Raw genomic sequence first — 17,774 nt, forward strand, 5'->3', positions numbered from 1 at the left:
ATGCTTGTTTTTTATTTACATTAGCTGTGGAGAATATATGGCCTTTGCTCTTGGTGGCTAGGGTGGAGCTGGGTGTTTTGGCATAGCCTGTGAGCTCTCTTCCATCGTGCCTGTTGCTGTGTGTGTGCTTTCTTTTTTTTCTGTTACCTGCTGATTTGCATGTTTGACCTAGCAGAGTAATTGGGCCCACAGCAACATGGGCGTGCCTCCCTTAGAAACACTTGGTTTCATGTATGACTCATAAACCGAAGCACAGACACCACCACTTCCCCAATCTACCGGAGCCATCTTAACTGCAGAAAAAATTACTAGTTTGCATTCACTATCTTGCCATTTGGGACTGTGGAGAGACTGAGTAAAAAGAATTAAGGTAACACGTTTTTGGTGTGGAGATATGCTTAAGTGGAGCACGGTACCTATTAAGGATTCTCCCCATATATGCTGTTTACCTCTTCTGAATGTAGAGACCCTGTCACATGCTTCACTGCACTTAACTGCCAGGGGAAAACAGAGAATGACTGGTGTTAGGTTAGTTTTTGTCTTGCTTCTGTTAAATGAACTTTCTTCAAAGTCTTAAGTCAGCTAAAAGACTTCCAGGAACCTAATTTGTATGTTAGAATCAGAATGTTAAACTTATTTTGTAGCCTGTACCGTGCTACTTCTCTGCAGGGAGAAAGCTATTGACGGCCATGCAGGTGCTTCAGCTTGATACAGTTTTACTGCAGTGCATAAAATGACCCTTAAACTGGTAATAGCAATGTATGTTTTAGTGATGCTGAGTGGGCTTTTGAGGGTAGGGGTGACCATGTAGCTGGAATTCTGTTTCCAGCTTCTCACTTTGGTGTATTCTATGGTTTGAACTTGGTCATTATTAGCTACAATAATGCTAAACATTTAGTAATCCATGCTATAATTGTCCCAAGCAGAGGGAGGTGAATAAAACCATGGAACCAAATAGTACGGAGAGATCTGAAGAAGCCTTTTCTCCTTTATGAGCTGCTAGATGATGATGGTATTGCTGTTAAGAATGAAATTGTTTTTCAGAAAATCTTTTTTGTCAGGTTGTGGTTTCATTCAAATGGAACAGGAGTTCTGCATCCAGCTTTTTGATTGAAAGCACAAGCCCCCCCCCCCCTTCTCTACAGCTGCTCTTTTGAACCAAAGGGGTTACAGTGGGGGGGGGGGGGCAGTTTACTAATGTGAAGTCCTGTTTTGGTGTTCTTTATTGTACTGTGTAAAATGTGCTGCTTTAAAATGTAGAAAAGCCTATTTCTACTCATAAAGTATAAACAAACAATGTAAGAAAGCTGGGTTACAAGAAATAGTTTACAGATAGAAAGCTGCAGGATTATGACCAATGTCACTGAACTGAACACTAATGTCAGTGTATCCTTCAGCTTGTTTTCTGAGAGGTTTGGTGGGGATGGATTCATGGCAAGATGTGTTTACAGATTAAAGCTGAAATGTTTTGCTTTATTTTCGAGTGAATTGTGGGCGTGCTTGTTTAGGGGTGGTGTGTAAACAAGCACAGGTGTTCAGCCAGCAACAAGGGCCTTGGTTCTTGCTGCTTGTGCGGTGCTCTTACCTTCCACTGACAGATATTTTGAGCATTAAGAAGAGCTAGGCAAAGAGATTTTGGCTAAATATCTTTTGAATTGTGGTTGTTGTTTTGCATAGAGACACTTAATTACAAAGTGTATTCTTCCATTTTGTGTCCTCTGCCTTCATGGGGGTAGTGTTGGCAATAACTGCAGAACATTTCAATTCTTCCTTTTCACACAGAGGTGAAATGATGGGAAGCCATATATGTTGTTATCAGCAAAGGTGGCTGTTAACATTTATTAACTAGCAAACTTGGGTGCATTGCTTTTGCAGTGGTGTGCCATTTTAGTGGCAGTGATATGACTGAAATTTAGGAATTTTAACTATTAGTGCAACAGAGTGTTTTTTTTTTTTTTTTTTTAATCCTCCTCTTCCTTACATAGGCATTTCTTTGCAACAGCAGTGGGTTTAGTGTTGCTTTAAATATTCTAGTACTGTAGCCTGTACTGTGCTCTTTCAGACCAGGGCTGGTTTTAGACATGGTGGGACCCAGGTCAGAAATTAAGGAGGGGCCCCTGATCCCTTTTCCTCCCCTTCTCCCCAATCTTCCCACCTACATTTCTACACGGTCTGGGCATCTCTTACTCTTCTCCTCTTCATCACAGTCCGTCTCCCTCCCCCTTACCATGTTTTTCTTTAAAGATGTATTTCTTACTCAGAGGGGCCACAGCACAGCACCCATCCTCGCAAGCTGCCTCCTGGCCGCCTTGAAGTTTTCACTCTCTGCTGCAATCCGCCCAAGGGGAAACAGGAAATTGCATCAGAGAGGGAAAGCTTCGGGGCAACTGGAGGCAGCTTGTGAGGATGGCTGCTGCACTGGGGCCCCTCTGAGAAGGGAAATACATTTTGAAAGAAGATTGGGAAGGTGAGGAGAAGGGAGGAGGAGACGGACTGTGGTGGGGAGAAGGGGAAGAGATGCCTAGGCTGCAGGGCCCCCTGGAGCTGTGCTGCCCAGGGCAGCTGCCCCGTTTGCCCGCCTGCCCCCCTCTCCAAATGCCGGCCCTGTTGAAGATTGTACTGAAAGCAGAGAGCTGCTGTATTACGTATTATAAAAGGTTATTCATTTGCATTGTTTATCAAAAGAAGAGATTCAATATGAATTGTTCCTTTAAGCCAATAAGTGATTTCTAATTATGTGTATATCATAAGAACTGTAAAGGATTTTTTAAATGATTAAAACAGGCCAGAATAATTCGACTTATTTCACTGGTGATAAAACAAGTGGAGAAAGGCCATAGAGGTTGCTTTATGTGACTTATCTAGTACCTGTACGGAAGATCCTTCTACAGCTGTTCAGGAAAACTTTCTAGGAATATGTGATTAAGTTTTCCACATGTTACCAAGCTCTGTGCTCTTAAGTTTTAATCATTTTTTTTTCTTGGGAGGAAATTATATCATCCAGCAAGATGTAGACTTGAGCTGAAAGTTTCTGTCCGACTAGCTCACTGTCTACATTAATCCCCAGTCATTGGTACATTTGCAGATATCCAAATCCTCTGGTTAACATTAAAGCATCAGGGATCCCAACTTGGCAGAAATCTGCTGACCTGAAAGAGTTTGCATATGCAAGCAGTAGACTTCAGGCCTGAGAAGAGGGTAAGATGGAGGGTGGAGATCCCCCATCAAAATGATGTAACATGCAATACCTTGAAAGAGGCCATGAATGCAAAACCGCAGCACATGAGAAGAACACCATAGCTGACAAAATGAGCTTAAGAGATTTGCCAGAGGGTAAAGGAAGAGATCAGGGACATGGTGGCAGAGCTCTGGGCAGACATTGTAAAGCTTGTCCAGCAAGTTGAAGAGATTGATGAGAGAGTGGAGTATCCACGTGAGGAATTCTAGGTGCAAAAAAAAAGGAATTGGAAGAAGTGAAAGTTCAAATGATATGGAGAACATGGAAAATAGAATGAGAAGGAATAATCTAAGAATTAGGGATGTCCCAGATATACCAAAGGAGGGGTTCTTAATCAGTAGTACTCAGACCCCCCAGGAGTGCTGAGAAGGGTCTTAAAATGTGAGGCAATTTACTGAAAGTTTCTAGAAAGAGTGACGACAGTTATTAGGACAATTCATTGGTAGTATAACAATGTATTACTGAAATTGTAGCTTCATGTTAGCAGTTAACATTGATAGTAGCTAACAACAACACATTTAACTGTTAGTAGGAAGGGGGTGCAAGGGCTTCATTGATCAGTTAAAGGGGTGCAGGAACCAAAAAGGGTTAAGTACCTCAGTTCCTGAGTATACAGATTATAGAGAGGTATGTGCTGATTTAGAGGTACCACTGGACAGGGTGCATAGAGCTTTGGGCCAACCTATAGGGAATGCACCAAGAGATATTATCATTTATGTATGCACCTTAATCAAGACCATTTGTAATTCTGTTACCCAGAAATGGCAACCGCCATTACAGCAAATGGGAAAATGTGGGATACAAATGCTACAAATAAAATAAATAAATAAATAAATATTGACACGTGTGTGCTTGGTTATACAACAAAAGAATGGAATGCATCAAAGGATGAGAGCAGTGAACAAATTTGTTTGGGAAGGGCACTAGATGGCTGGCTGTGCACACTTCTCTGATGTTTCATTCTAGAATTGTAGAAGAGAATTTAAGATTTAAAGCAGGATCATGTTAAGTACTGGTGGGCATCCCCCCCCTCCCCCCCCCCGGGTATCCTTTATAGTGAATGGAGTGTCTTGGCGTGCTACCACATTGGAGCAGACAAGTGTCCATGTTAAAAGAAGCAGGCTAGAAGGAATTGAGGTACTGTACCATGCTGTACCAGTGCAAAGAAAACTACATGCAAAGTGACGGAAAGTCATTAAGAGAGGGAAGTACGCTCAGGAGAAATTGGGTAAGAAGGTTGCAATACGAAAGCTTGCTGGAGGAAAGAGTGAGGCATGATAAAGGACTGGCTGGTGGGCTATAATGTGTTCAAACTTTATAAGACTGCAGAAGATTGGATGGATTTTAGTGTGTATTTCTGGGTTTGTAGGGCGAATGGAGGGGGGTTGGAATTTTGTCATAGGTTGTGAAAGGATTTGGGTGTTCGTGGAATTGGATATGTAGATCTGCATAATGTATGGCAAAGGGCAAGGTCAAATGGTGTCACAGCTCTGTGCGGGGTGCTGCCAGGTTAGAGGAGCATAGGAAAATAGTGGGAAGAAGAGAGGATGGGGTTTGATGGTATGGAAGGGAGGGGAACAGGGGATACAGCTGTGTAAATGGGAAAAGGCAGAAATACAATGTATGACAATGAGGCATATTTTCAAAGCACTTAGCCCTCCAAAGTTCCATAGAAACCTATGGAACTTTGGAAGGCTAAGTGCTTTGAAAATATGCCTCAATGTGTTGTAACTGGAGGAAAAGAATATAGATGAGTGATTTCCTACAAATATTAGGGGGTCTTTTACTAAAGATTAGCTTGAGTTATCTGCAGCAGGGCCAATAGAAATAAAATGAGACCTGCTGCAGATAACTCGAGCTAACCTTTTAGTAAAAGACCCCCCTTAATGTTAAAGGGTTGAATTCTGGCAATTTAATGGAAGCTAGATGTATGAGAGCCGATATTCTGGTAGTTCAGGAAACACACTTGAAAATTGCTGTCCACAGACTGTCAGCATAATATTAGCAACTAAAAGACAATATTTCCTCACTCAGAGTTTATATTCTGGCTTTACCAGTGCAGTTCAATATAGAACTAAAATTGGCAGTTTTATACCTAGCAAGTAGTTATGAGATTTCTAACTAGTCATTTTTGTGGGACTCCTACATTCCTCCTATAAGCTTCTGCTTCTTTGTCGGCGATTACTGCAATGCATCCTTTGTCTAACAGAGTAGCAGAAAACACAAAACCACTTGGCCCTCTGCACTTAATTCAGGACTCATCCTTTTATATCGTGCATGTGTCACTGATGACATAGGTTAAAGGCGCAAGCCCCTTATTCAATTATTCCTATGTAAAGTAGGTGATACCTACTTATACTGATTGGTGATAAGGTCGTGTATATAGATCTGTTACATTTTGTTGGACCAAGGTCATAAGAGGAAGCAACATTTCCTCAAATAAGCGTACTTCCAAGGCTTATCTTATTCAAGATGTCAAGGCATTGCCATGGACAGCAAATGAGTTCAAATACAACATTGCCTCCTACTTAGCCAAAGATAGGGTTGGGTTCTTGAGTGCATCCAGGAAAAAAGCAAGTTTTCCAGTTGGGGCCCAGAAGATCTCCCTGTAGTAAAAGCTTGTTCTTAACAAATCATCTGATTCCTGAGTCCTTTGAATTGTCAAGGATGGATACAAATTATACCCGTTAGCGATTCTTCATAATCATGCTCTTATCTACACAAGAATCGATTATATGGCAATAGGAAGGTTAGATCAAGAGCCATGGCAATGATGGTTGCCAATTATTGTCAACTTTCTTTGTAGAGACTTTCAAGGCTGCAACATGAATGATAACTAGATAAGTCTCCTATCAGAGTGCTGCTATGTCTGGACTGACCATTCTATAAAGCCTATTTCTGAGAAGAGAACAACTCTTTTCCTCTTTGGGTTTATTTTCGTATTTCAGATCACCTTTTTTTGTTCGTGATTTGTTATATTACGTTAGAAAGGAACTGTTCTATATTTTATAAAGCATGCTCTTATTTTTTTTTAACTCCTTGTTTTTCTTTCCTTTTTGTCTGAAAACAGCCCTTTAGGTAGAGAGTCTTATGTTTTCTACTCTTTTGAGCTTGTTTGTCATCAAAGAAAAGAAATGTTTACATTTAATATGTTATCTTTGACAGAACAACAAACCACACTAACCACTTACTTACCTACTGGAGGGTTTTCTTTATTGTTTTATTATTAACTTAAATCTGGGTCCAGAAATGCACAGGAAACCACTGTGCATGCTAGAAATGTATGGAATGGTATTCTACAGTATCACAAAACAGAGGCATGCAACCCATTTGTGTGGTTTATTTATTTGTTTGTTACATTTGTACCCCACATTTTCCCACCTATTGTTGTATTCTGGTCATCAGTCTCCTGTTATAGGTAAAGCATAAGCCTTGGAGCTGGGACCCGTTCTCTCCCGTTGCCCTCTCTCCCCCCTCCCCCGCCCTTTCAGTAACTCTCTAAGAACTAACATTGGGAAAACATAGGCCGCAGCTTGCTTTATTAATGATTCAACATTGATTAACTTATACAAACATGCCCCCGAGCTACATGTGTCCAGACTTGACGTCATCCAGGACCCCCCCCATACGCCGATCACCATGTCAGTAAAACAGCAATCTCTGCTTCCTGTCGCCATCTTCCAGGCCCCACCCTAACAGCTCCCTGTGGACCTCCACACCTGTCTCCCGGGGTCACCCGACCCGCCTTCTATGCTCTTTCTCAGCCCCTCCATGAGCCATATCTCTTGTAGCTTGGAGTTTGTTGTGTTCTTTTTTTTGCTGTTTTGCCGCTGCGACAACTCCTGCCAATCACCTGAAAGAAATAATAACAAACATCGTCCCCACAACACCCCCCCCCCGCTCCTCACCCACGCTAGAGGGTGGGAAACTGCCTCCGAGGATCGCCAACACCCTGGCATCCGTCACCGCCATTCCTCTTCCCTAGGACAGCTGCCTCTTTCAAACCTACCAATTACGGCACCTATGCCTCTTAGCATGGCCCGTGGACACCATCCCCCCCAACCCCCTTGCTCGCTCCCAGCATACCTCCAAGCCACTCGAATGGGCCCAGTCGTCATTTAACTGGGCCCGTCGAGACAAGCTCTCGGGCCTCCTACAGTATCACAAAACAGAGGCATGCAACCCATTTGTGTGGTTTGTTTATTTCTTTGTTTGTTTGTTACATTTGTACCCCACATTTTCCCACCTATTGTATTCTGGTCATCAGTCTCCTGTTATAGGTAAAGCAATTTTTATTTTTGAGTGGAGTTTTTGTGTGTGTGTGTGTGTGTGTGTGTGTGTGTGTGTTTGTGTGTTTGTGTGTTCTGATCAGTAGTGGACCAAGCTGAAGAGCATCTAACTGCCCATCTCATCAGTAGGAGATTTTCTACAGCAGAGTCCTCTTGTGCTATATATACAGTCCTGTACTGAAAAATTTTCTTAGTTATCCAAAACTAGCTCTTAAACATCTGCAATCTTATTGTGCAATGATTTTAACATCACACTATAGTATTAGCATTGAACCTGTATGTGTTCTGTGCTATTCAGAGTTGTGCAAGAGTAAACTTCTGCAAGGCAGAGAGAAGTATTCCCAAAACCAACTTAAAAATCACTGCAGCATAAAGTGACACAAGCCAAACCGCTCTAAAAGCATGGTCATTTGTGTCAGGAATTTGCCAACTTGAGACCCTCGTAGCTATTAATGCCTAACATCAGTGTTGTGATCTTTTTGCTGTCTGCTTGGTTTATACAGGTAACATTCTCAATTCAGTAATGTCAATTTTTTGTGATACCAAACTATAGACCAAAGACAAAAGGAGAAAGTCCAAGCCTCATTAATGTGCAACGGCAAGTAAAGGATGTAAAGCACCAAGGAAGATGAAGATGAAGATTCCAAGAGTATAATATGACACATTTAATTGTTTAATATATAACAGACTCAACATGGCTATTTTTCCGGCATGTATGCCTCCATCAGGAGTCAAAGTAACTGTCACATTCGCCCAAAATGTTCAGTATGTGCATAGGATTTGCCTGCAACAGAGGGCGCTTGACAGCAATGGTGTGAAAGAGACGGAGCCAACAGCGTTACTACTGCAGGAACAATCCGGCAGCGTTTCATTTGCAAATTAGGGAAATGCTGCTGGATTATTCCCACAGTAGTAACACTCTTGACTCTCTCATACTGTTGCTGTCAAGCACCTGTCGTTGCAGGCAAATCCTATACACACAATGAACATTATCATTTAGGCAAACATGACCAGTATTTTGACACTTGACACAGGCTCGCATGCCGAAACACAGCCGTGTTGAGTCATTAAACAATTACAAGATTAAAGGTTTCGTATTGTACTCTTGGAGTCCTCATCTTCCTTGGTGCCTTGCTTCCTTTATTTGCTGTTATCGTACTATAGACTCCATATATCAGTGGTGTGGGGATCCAAGATATCGGGTCCAGAGAGAGTCCAAGCCATGACTTCATTATAAGTGATTGCACGCTGCTATTTTATTTTGAGTTATTTGATATACTGCCTTTCAAATAGAGTATCAAAGTGGTTTACAGACATGTTTAAAGTAATGGATTCATAAATTTATTACTAAACATCTAAACAGCATGAGAGGGCATGCATAGGACAACAGTTTACTCTCCGTTAGACATTAGCCAAAGAGAAAAACAACAACAGTGTACCTTAGGAAAAGATAATAGAAACAGACATCTGTCCTTACCCCAATTCAGAGTCTATGGCTGCAACTGAGGATCATATAATATTAATAATAATAATATTACTACTACTACTACTAAAAGCTTGATAAAACGCCCCATGTCTTAGACCTATTCTAAATTTGGAATTAGATATTTTGTATCTGAGGTCCTGGAGAAGAGAATTCCAGAGTTGAGCAATACATTAAAAGCTGCAGAGCATGAGGATTCCACCCATAGACTTCTGTGAGCTGGAACAGTCAAATAATTTGCACACATAGACCATAAGCTTTGTGTGGTTTGGCTATACTAAGCCAAGTTTTATGGTATCCACTATGTCTTAAAAGTACCAGTATATCAAATACAAAAGCCAGAGCATAGAGTTTCAATCCTTTCAGACTTGTTTGGATTTGGTTCCCATATTTCTCTGTCGTTCAAAGCAATGCATTTTCCTCTCCCCATAGCATTTACAATCTCTTTATGCCTGAGGCAATGGAATGGAGGAGTGGCCTAATGGTTAGTGCAGTGGGTTGCAGACCTGGGGAACTGGGTTTGATTCCCGCTGCTGCCTAATGGTCAGCAGTGGGTTGAGATCCTGAGGAACCAAGTTCAATTCTCTCTGCAGCTCCTTGTGACCCTGCACAGGTCACTTAGCCCTTCATTGCCCCAGGTACAATGTAATACTAGATTGTGAGCCCATTAGGGGACAGTACCAGTACCTGAAAAAGAAAATTGTAAACCGCTTAGGTCTGCTGCCTTTGGCTCCTAGCTTTTGTGCATGAGGTCGGAAACAGTAGTGCATTGCATGCACATTATAATAGTAACTAGCTCATTATAATAGCTTTGCATTCCGTTTTCGTTAGCTGCTACCGTGACAGGAAAATGGCTCGGAGAACCCTTTTATGCATGTCCCGGTTTACTACTTGCGTGTTAATCCAACTAGAACTAGTTTAAAAACCACTTTGCTGGCTTGTTAAGTTTAGTGCATCTGGCCCTGAGTTGGCTATGCGATTATCTATTCAGGGATTATGTGAAATTTATTATGCTGAGACCAGGGCTGCAGCCTTTTTGTAATGGGGCCACTTCTCTGGACTGTACTTACAGGAGTGCTATGCATTAGTAAAGTCAACTTTGGGAAACTGCTAAAAAAATATTTATTTCTGCAAGCATTTCATGTAATTCTGTTTGCAGAATGTGTTTATAGGTTATATTTTACTGTGATTAATTTTCTGTTGTGTTATTTATTATGTGTGTGCAGTGTAATCCAGCTAGGTCATAGGCAAACTAAATAGTAATAAATAAAAATAAGAGTTTGGGATTCGGTAGGAGAAGAGAAGGGAATAGACTAGCTGTTTAGGTACTAATTCATCCAGACTTCATTTCCTTTCCAGTTTGTAACTATAGGAAACCTAAGCTGCAAGTGGAGGAGTGGCCTAGTGGTTAGGGTGGTGGACTTTGGTCCTGAGGAACTGAGTTCGATTCCCGGCACAGGCAGCTCCTTGTGACTCTGGGCAAGTCACTTAACCCTCCATTGCCCCATGTAAGCCGCATTGAGCCTGCCATGAGTGGGATAGCGCGGGGTACAAATGTAACAAAAATTAAAAAAAAACAAAAATAAATAAAAAAAATTTAGTTTGATTGCACTTTGAAAGTCAGTATGGCCCTTTCGAGTTGAGTACCTACGCTTTGGTTTTTCTTTTAGCCACATTGGCTTAGAAAGGCTGAAATGGTATTTTGGGCATATACATTAGTTCCTTTTTCAGCAAAAGAATGGAAGGGAAATGGGAAGTAAGCTCTTATTATTACACCCCAAGGGGGAACAACACTCTGCTTGAGTACAATTGTATTTTTTGTATGAATACCTTATCTGTCATTTTGTTTCTTAGAATAGAGATGCTAGCAGCAGAGCAAAGGTACTTTTTCTCTGTCCAGCACAAGGAATTCAGATGCCTCTTTTAGGCATTAAAAAGGAATTTTCCAAACAACCTTTAGTGAAGTCTGATCTGGTGCAAGAATATTGGGTGCCCTAGGCGAATCTTCAGCTTTACCCCCACCATATTAACTTTCAGGTCCCTAATCTGTATCACTTCCCCCACTCCTAGACAAAATGCTTTTAAATATTAAACTTTGATGTGTGTATAGTACACTCACAAATAATGAAAGCAATTTGTAAAAGTCATTTTACCCAGGTAAATAGGCTATTTAGGAACGCCTATTAGGAATGCAAAAAGATCATCACACACATTCCTCAATCTCCACTATCCTAACTGTAAAGAGCTAAAATACAAATCCACATACGCGACCAGTTTCTCATACATCTGCATGCAGCTATGGAATGCTCTACCGAAGGCCATAAAAACAACGCAAGATCTAACCATCTTCCGAAGGCTACTGAAAACAGATCTTTTCAAGAAGGCATACCATAAACATCCATCTTAAATACTAAACAATAATATTATACACGATCTATACAAAACCAAACTTTTATCGCCTGACTGCTTAACCTCTTTGCTATTAATGATCAAGCACTACCACTTTAAACCTTATGTCGAACAGGGTCTCTCTATGGCCGAGGACAAAATGTATGTTACAACCCAATTTATTACTCAGGAACCTTCTTGCAATACCATAATATATTCTTCTTTACCATGTACTGTATGTACGCATATGATATATATACCATGATCTGTTCCATATATATTATGTTCCATGTATGTTACCATGAATGTATGCACCTTAACGCAATACCATAATGTATTCTTCTTTACCATGTATGTACGCATATGATATATATACCATGATCTCTTCCATATATATTATGTTCCATGTATGTTACCATGAATGTATGCACCTTAACGCAATACCATCTGTAATCCTGTTAACCGGAAATGGCAACCGCCATCACGGCAAATGTAAGCCACATTGAGCCTGCAAATAGGTGGGAAAATGTGGGATACAAATGCTACAAATAAAATAAAAAAATAAATTTGAAAGTTGCCTTCCCTTCCTTGCAGCTAAAAGTATACACTGATGGTTGTTTGAGTTTATATGACTGTCAGGATTTATTGGTTTGCTTTGTCTGCAACTGCTCTTTGCTGCCCCCCCCCCCCCCCCAGAAGGTAGTGCCCTAGGCAATTCCCTATTCATGCCTAATGATTGACCTGCACCTGAGTGAAATACTAACCTCCCTGCGTATACTGGCAGTTACCACCTGTGTAATGAAGAACCCAAGCAGAATAATGAGTAGAGTGGAACGGGTAGACATGAATCACTTGTTTACTCTTTCCAAAAATACTAGAACTAGGGGGCACGCAATGAAGCTAGAAAGTAGTAAATTTAAAACAAAGCGGAGAAAATATTTCTTCACTCAACCTGTAATTAAACTCTGGAGTTCGTTGCCAGAGTATGTAGTAAAAGCGGTTAGCTTAGCGGGGTTTAAAAAAAGGTTTGGATGGCTTCCTAATGGAAAAGTCCATAGACCATTATTGACTTGGGGAAAATCCACTGCTTATTTCTAGAATAATCTGTTTTGGGATCTCGCCAGGTACCTGTGACCTGGATTGGCCACTGTTTGAAACAGGATGCTGGGCTTGATGGACCTTTGGTCTGTCCCAGTATGGCAATACTTATGTACTTGTGGTATAAGAGAAGTAATAATGTCTTTTTAGGCATTTGTATGCAAGTCCCATTTCATAGGGTGCTCCCTATTTAGGTAAGGTGCCATTTTCAACCATATAGAAGAAAGAAAAAAAGCTAGATGCAGTCTTAAATCAGAATTCTCCCAGTGGGGTGTGGCATGAACTGTGAGGCCCAAGGGGATTGCACACAGTCTTTGGTAAAAAGTGGTGTTCCAGACTCAACATTTTACTGAAGCAGTAGCAAAGTTGAAGGAACCCCCCCCCCCCCCCCAAAAAAAAAAAAAAATCCATGCCGTTATTTTGTTTTTCAAAACATTTTCCAGTTCAAACAAATGTGCACAACAGAGCAGTAGAGCACATCCCAGGCATTTCTGGCCCCACTTGCTTCTAAGACTTTCCCAGAATAAACGTAGGCTTTGTTGTCAGAGATCCCTATGGGTATCTCTAAATGCTCCGTTCCTTCAGCAATACCTAACTGTCCTTTCCTTGAAATTGACTCTTCTCAAATGTTTGCATCCACATTGCCATTTCACAAGCTTCCTTCACCAAAAATCAGATGTAAGTGTACATTTAGCACTAAAGACCAGGGCTCATCAAATCTCAAGTGCCTTATCACCCTGATGCTGAGAAATTGCACCCGGGTTTTCATAACCTCATATGTGCCTTTTTATTCCAGAATTGTTTCACAAAGCATTGCATTTCCCACCTCTGCACTGTGATTTGGCTCTCTATAAGCTTGAGCTGCGTAGTGCAGGAAGTTTGGGAACCATGAAACCAGCCTGAATTTCCTGCACTATGTGACTCAAGCTTACAGACAGTTGAAAAGCTGTGAAGAAGTGGGAGATGCACAGTTTGAGGCAGGTCTGCAAATAGTAAAGTAAAAACAATAGACGGCAGACTTCCAAGTACATTAGTTGGCTGGGAGAGACTATCATGAGTGGGAGGTTGAAGGCTGGGGGGTGAGTATGAGTGAAAGAGAGATGGGGTGAAAATTGGAGGAAGTATGAGCAAGAGAGATACTTGGGGTATGGTAGGAGGGCAGGTTTGAACAACAGAGAGAGAGGTTGGTTGGTGAGTAGCCAGGCCGTGGTGGTTTGTGAAACAAAGAAGCAGTCACCTCTGTTTTACCTATCAAGTACTGTATGTTTGGGAAGGGAAACTGCTAGCTTCTGCCAATGATTTGCAGAGGCACCTTAAGGGACTAAACATAAGAGTAGCCATACTGGGTCAGACCAATGGTTCACCTAGCCCAATATCCTGTTTTCCAAACAGTGGCCAAAAGCCAGGTCACAAGTACCTGGCAGAAACCCAAATTGTGGCAAAATTCCATACTACAAATCAATAGCAGACTATGGACTTTATCGCCAGGAATTTGTCCAAACGTTTTTTTTAAACCCAGATACGCTAACTGTTGTTACCATCCTCTGGCAAAGAGTTCCAGAACTTAATATTTGTTGAGTGAAAAAATATTTCCTCCTATTTGTTTTAAAAGTATTTCCATATGACTTCATCAAGTGTCCCCTAGACTTTGTACTTTTGGAATGAGTAAAAAATCGATTTACTTCTAATCGTTCTACACCTCTCAGGATTTTGTAGACATCGATCATATCTCCCCTCATCCGTCTATTTTCCAAGCAGAAGAGCCTCTAACCTCTTTAGCTTTTCCTCATACAAGAGGAGTTCCATTCCCTTTATCATTTTGGTTGCTCCTCTTTGAACCTTTTCTAATTGCACTATATCTTTTTTGAGATATGGCGACCAAAACTGAACGCAATACTCAAGATGTAGATGCACCATGGAGTGATACAGAGGCATTATAGTGTTTTTGATCTTATTCACCATCCCTTTCCTAATAATTCCTAGCATCCTGTTTGCTTTTTTGGCCACTGCCACACACTGAGCAGAAGATTTCAGCATATTATCTACGACTACACCTAGATCTTTTTCTTGAGTGCTATCCCCTAAGGTACACCTTAGCATCAGGTAACTGATTCGGATTATTCTTTCCAATGTGCATCACCTTGCATTTGTCCATATTAAATTTCATCTTCCATTTGGATGCCCATCTTTCAATTTCATCTGCCGTTTGGATGCCCAGTCTTCCAATTTCCTAAGGTGTTCTGCAATATTTCACAGTCTGCATGTGTTTTAACAACCTTGACTAGTTTTGTATCATCTGCAAATTTAATCACCTCACATGTTAACGATTTCCATATCATTTATAAATATGTTAAATAGCATCAATCCCAGTACAGATCCCTGCGGCACTCCACTGTTCACCCTCCTCCATTGAGAGAAATGACCATTTAACCCTACCCTCTGTTTTCTCTCTAATAACCAATTCCTAATCCATACCAGAACCTTGCCTTCTCAGAAGTCTCTCATGAGGAACTTTATCAAAAGCTTTCTGAAAATCTAGATACACTACATCAACTGGCTCACATTTATTCACGCCTTCAAAGAATGAAGCAAATTGGTGAAGCAAGATTTCCCTCGACTGAACCCATGCTGACTCTGTCCCATTAAGCCATGTTTGTCTATGTGTATTATTCTTTATAGTAGTTTCCACTATTTTGCCCAGCACCTACATCAGGCTTACCGGTGTACAATTTCCCTGATCACCCCTAGAACCCTTTTAAAAAATCTGCATCACATTGGCCACCCTCCAATTTTCAGGTACTACGGATGATTTTAACAGGTTACATATTACTAACAGCAGAATTCATTCAATTTCTCTGCTAAGGCCTTGTCCTCCCTGAGTGCCCCTTTTGCTCCTTCGTGATCTGACGGTCTCACGGGTTCCCTTTCAGGCTTTCTGCTTCTGATGTACCTGAAAAAGTTTACTGTGAGTTTTAGCCTCTGTGGTAAGTTTATCTTCATATTCTCTTTTAGCTTTCTTTATTAAAGCTTTGCTTCTAACTTGCCAGTGTTTGTTTCTTATTTTCTTAATTTTGGTCCTTTTTCCATTCTTTGAAGGCCAATCTTTTGACTGTAATGACCTCTTTTTACATCACCTTTTAACCATTCTGGCTGACGTTTTCTCATAAGTACATAAGTAATGCCATACTGGGAAAAGACCAAGGGTCCATCGAGCCCAGCATCCTATCCACGACAGCGGCCAATCCAGGTCAAGGGCACCTGGCAAGCTTCCCAAACGTACAAACATTCTATACATGTTATTCCTGGAATTCTTTCCACATTTACAAATATGTGGAATGCATCTGGACTGGGCTTCTAAGATGGTATTTTTGAATTAACGTCCACGCCTGATTTAGTGTCCTAACCTTTGCAGCCGATCCTTTTAGTTTCTTTTTAACCATTTTCCTCATTTATTATAGTCGCTGTTTTGAAAAATAAATACAGCTACAGTAGATTTCCTTTGCGGGCTCATCCCAGATAGCAGCTCAAACTTGATAATGTTATGATGTTTCCCAGGTGACCCAACACCGCCACCTCTTGTACTATGCCCTGAACGCTACTAAGGACCAAATCCAAAATGACTCCCCCTCTCGATGGTCCCTGGACCAATTGCTCCAAGAAGCAGTCGTTTATTACATCTAAGTAATAATCTCCCTGGCACTCCCTGATGTAACATTTATCCAGTCACATCCTACCATTTTCACTCCACTCAGTATTTTATAGATTTCTATCATATCTTCCCTCAGCTGTCTCTTCTCCAAGGTAAAGAGCCCTAACCTCTTTAACTTTTTCTCATAGGGAAGTTATTCCATCTCCTTTATCATTTTTGTTGTCCTTCTCTATATTTTGTTTAATTCTGCTAGATCTTTTTTGAAATGTAACAATATTCAAGATGCTCCTTTTGGGAGCAGAAGGGGAAACACTACCAATCGCCATTAAAAAAAAAAAAAAAAAACGTAGTTGAACAGAGAAAAAGGTTCACGTGGAGGGGCATAAGCGAACAGAAATGCCTATCTCCATGGGCGTTTATCTCCGAGAACGGGTCCGTGAAGGGGCGGACCGAACCGTATTTTCGAAAAAATGGACGCTTTTGAGCTGGGTGTTTGTTTGTTTTAGCGATAATGGAAACTAAAAACGCCCAGCTCAAAAACGTCCTAATGCGAGCCATTTGGTCATGGGAGGGGCCAGGATTCGTAGTACACTGGCCCCCCTGATATGCCAGGACACCAACTGGGCACCCTAGAGATCAGTGCGGTGGACTTCAGAAAAAGCTCCCATATGCATAGCTCCCTTGCCACTGGTGTTGAGCTCCCAACCCCCCTCCCCCAAAACCCACTACCCACAAATGTACAACACTACCATAGCTCTTAGGGGTGAAGGGGGCACCTACATGTGGGTACAGTGGGTTTTGGAGGACTCCCATTTACCAGCACAAGTGTTACAGGTGGGAAGGGGATGGGCCTGGGTCTGCCTGCCTGAAGTGCACTGCGGTACCCACTAAAAGTGCTCCAGGGACCTGCATACACGCAGGCCTCTAGGACTTGTTACTGCTGTATAACATTGGCACACCAGTTGACACCTGAAGACTAATCTCTCCGAAAACGTCCTTTATTGGCATAACCGCGTTTACTCACAGTTACCTGCAGATCAGAGGTTCTGCCCCACCACTGGCAATGAGTCTCCCTGGTAGTGAGATTAGCAGGTCAGAGCTGGCAGAATGCTGTACAATGCCCTCTTTCAGCCACATTCAAGGTAAGAACTAAGTTCTCTAACGTGGCTAACACATGGAAGGGATCTAAAACTGGTTTACAAAAATAGCCACTACCTCATGGACTACCGAAAACACAACAGGGCACACTCTGACCCAGTAGGCAGGGGGAAAAGCACCATAGGAGAAGAGCCTACCAACTACCAACATCGTGAGACTGTAACACAAGCTAATGAAATCACGGAGCCCAATTCCCTACACCCACCACAATGCAATGCTGATGTGACCCTGTAGTGCACCCGAGAGCCACATCTGACCCAGGGAACGGCTGTGAGAGGATCGAACATATTCTGCTGTCATGGAGGTGGGTACGGAATTTGAGGCTGGCATACAGGCTGGGAAAAAAAGTTTTTAAAGTGGGTTTTTTTTTGGTGGGAGGGGGTTAGTGACCACTGGGGGAGTCCGGGGAGGTCATCCTCTTCCCTCCAGTGGTCATCTGGTCAGTTGGGGAACTTTTTTGGGACTTGTTAG

At 41.7% G+C, this 17,774-nt stretch overlaps 1 protein-coding gene across 1 annotated transcript in view; it reads left to right on the plus strand.

Moving 5' to 3' along the window:
- The first annotated feature begins 253 nt into the window (after positions 1-253).
- Positions 254-17,774, plus strand: part of ELF1 (E74 like ETS transcription factor 1) — a 303,862-nt gene continuing 286,341 nt past the window's right edge. Inside the window, exon 1 of the mRNA XM_030200555.1 lies at positions 254-370. The gene's annotated coding sequence lies outside the window, so the exon portion shown is untranslated. The remainder of the gene's footprint in view (positions 371-17,774) is intronic.

The sequence above is a fragment of the Microcaecilia unicolor genome, chromosome 4, assembly GCF_901765095.1.
Source record: "Microcaecilia unicolor chromosome 4, aMicUni1.1, whole genome shotgun sequence".
NCBI classification, from domain to species: Eukaryota; Metazoa; Chordata; class Amphibia; order Gymnophiona; family Siphonopidae; genus Microcaecilia; species Microcaecilia unicolor.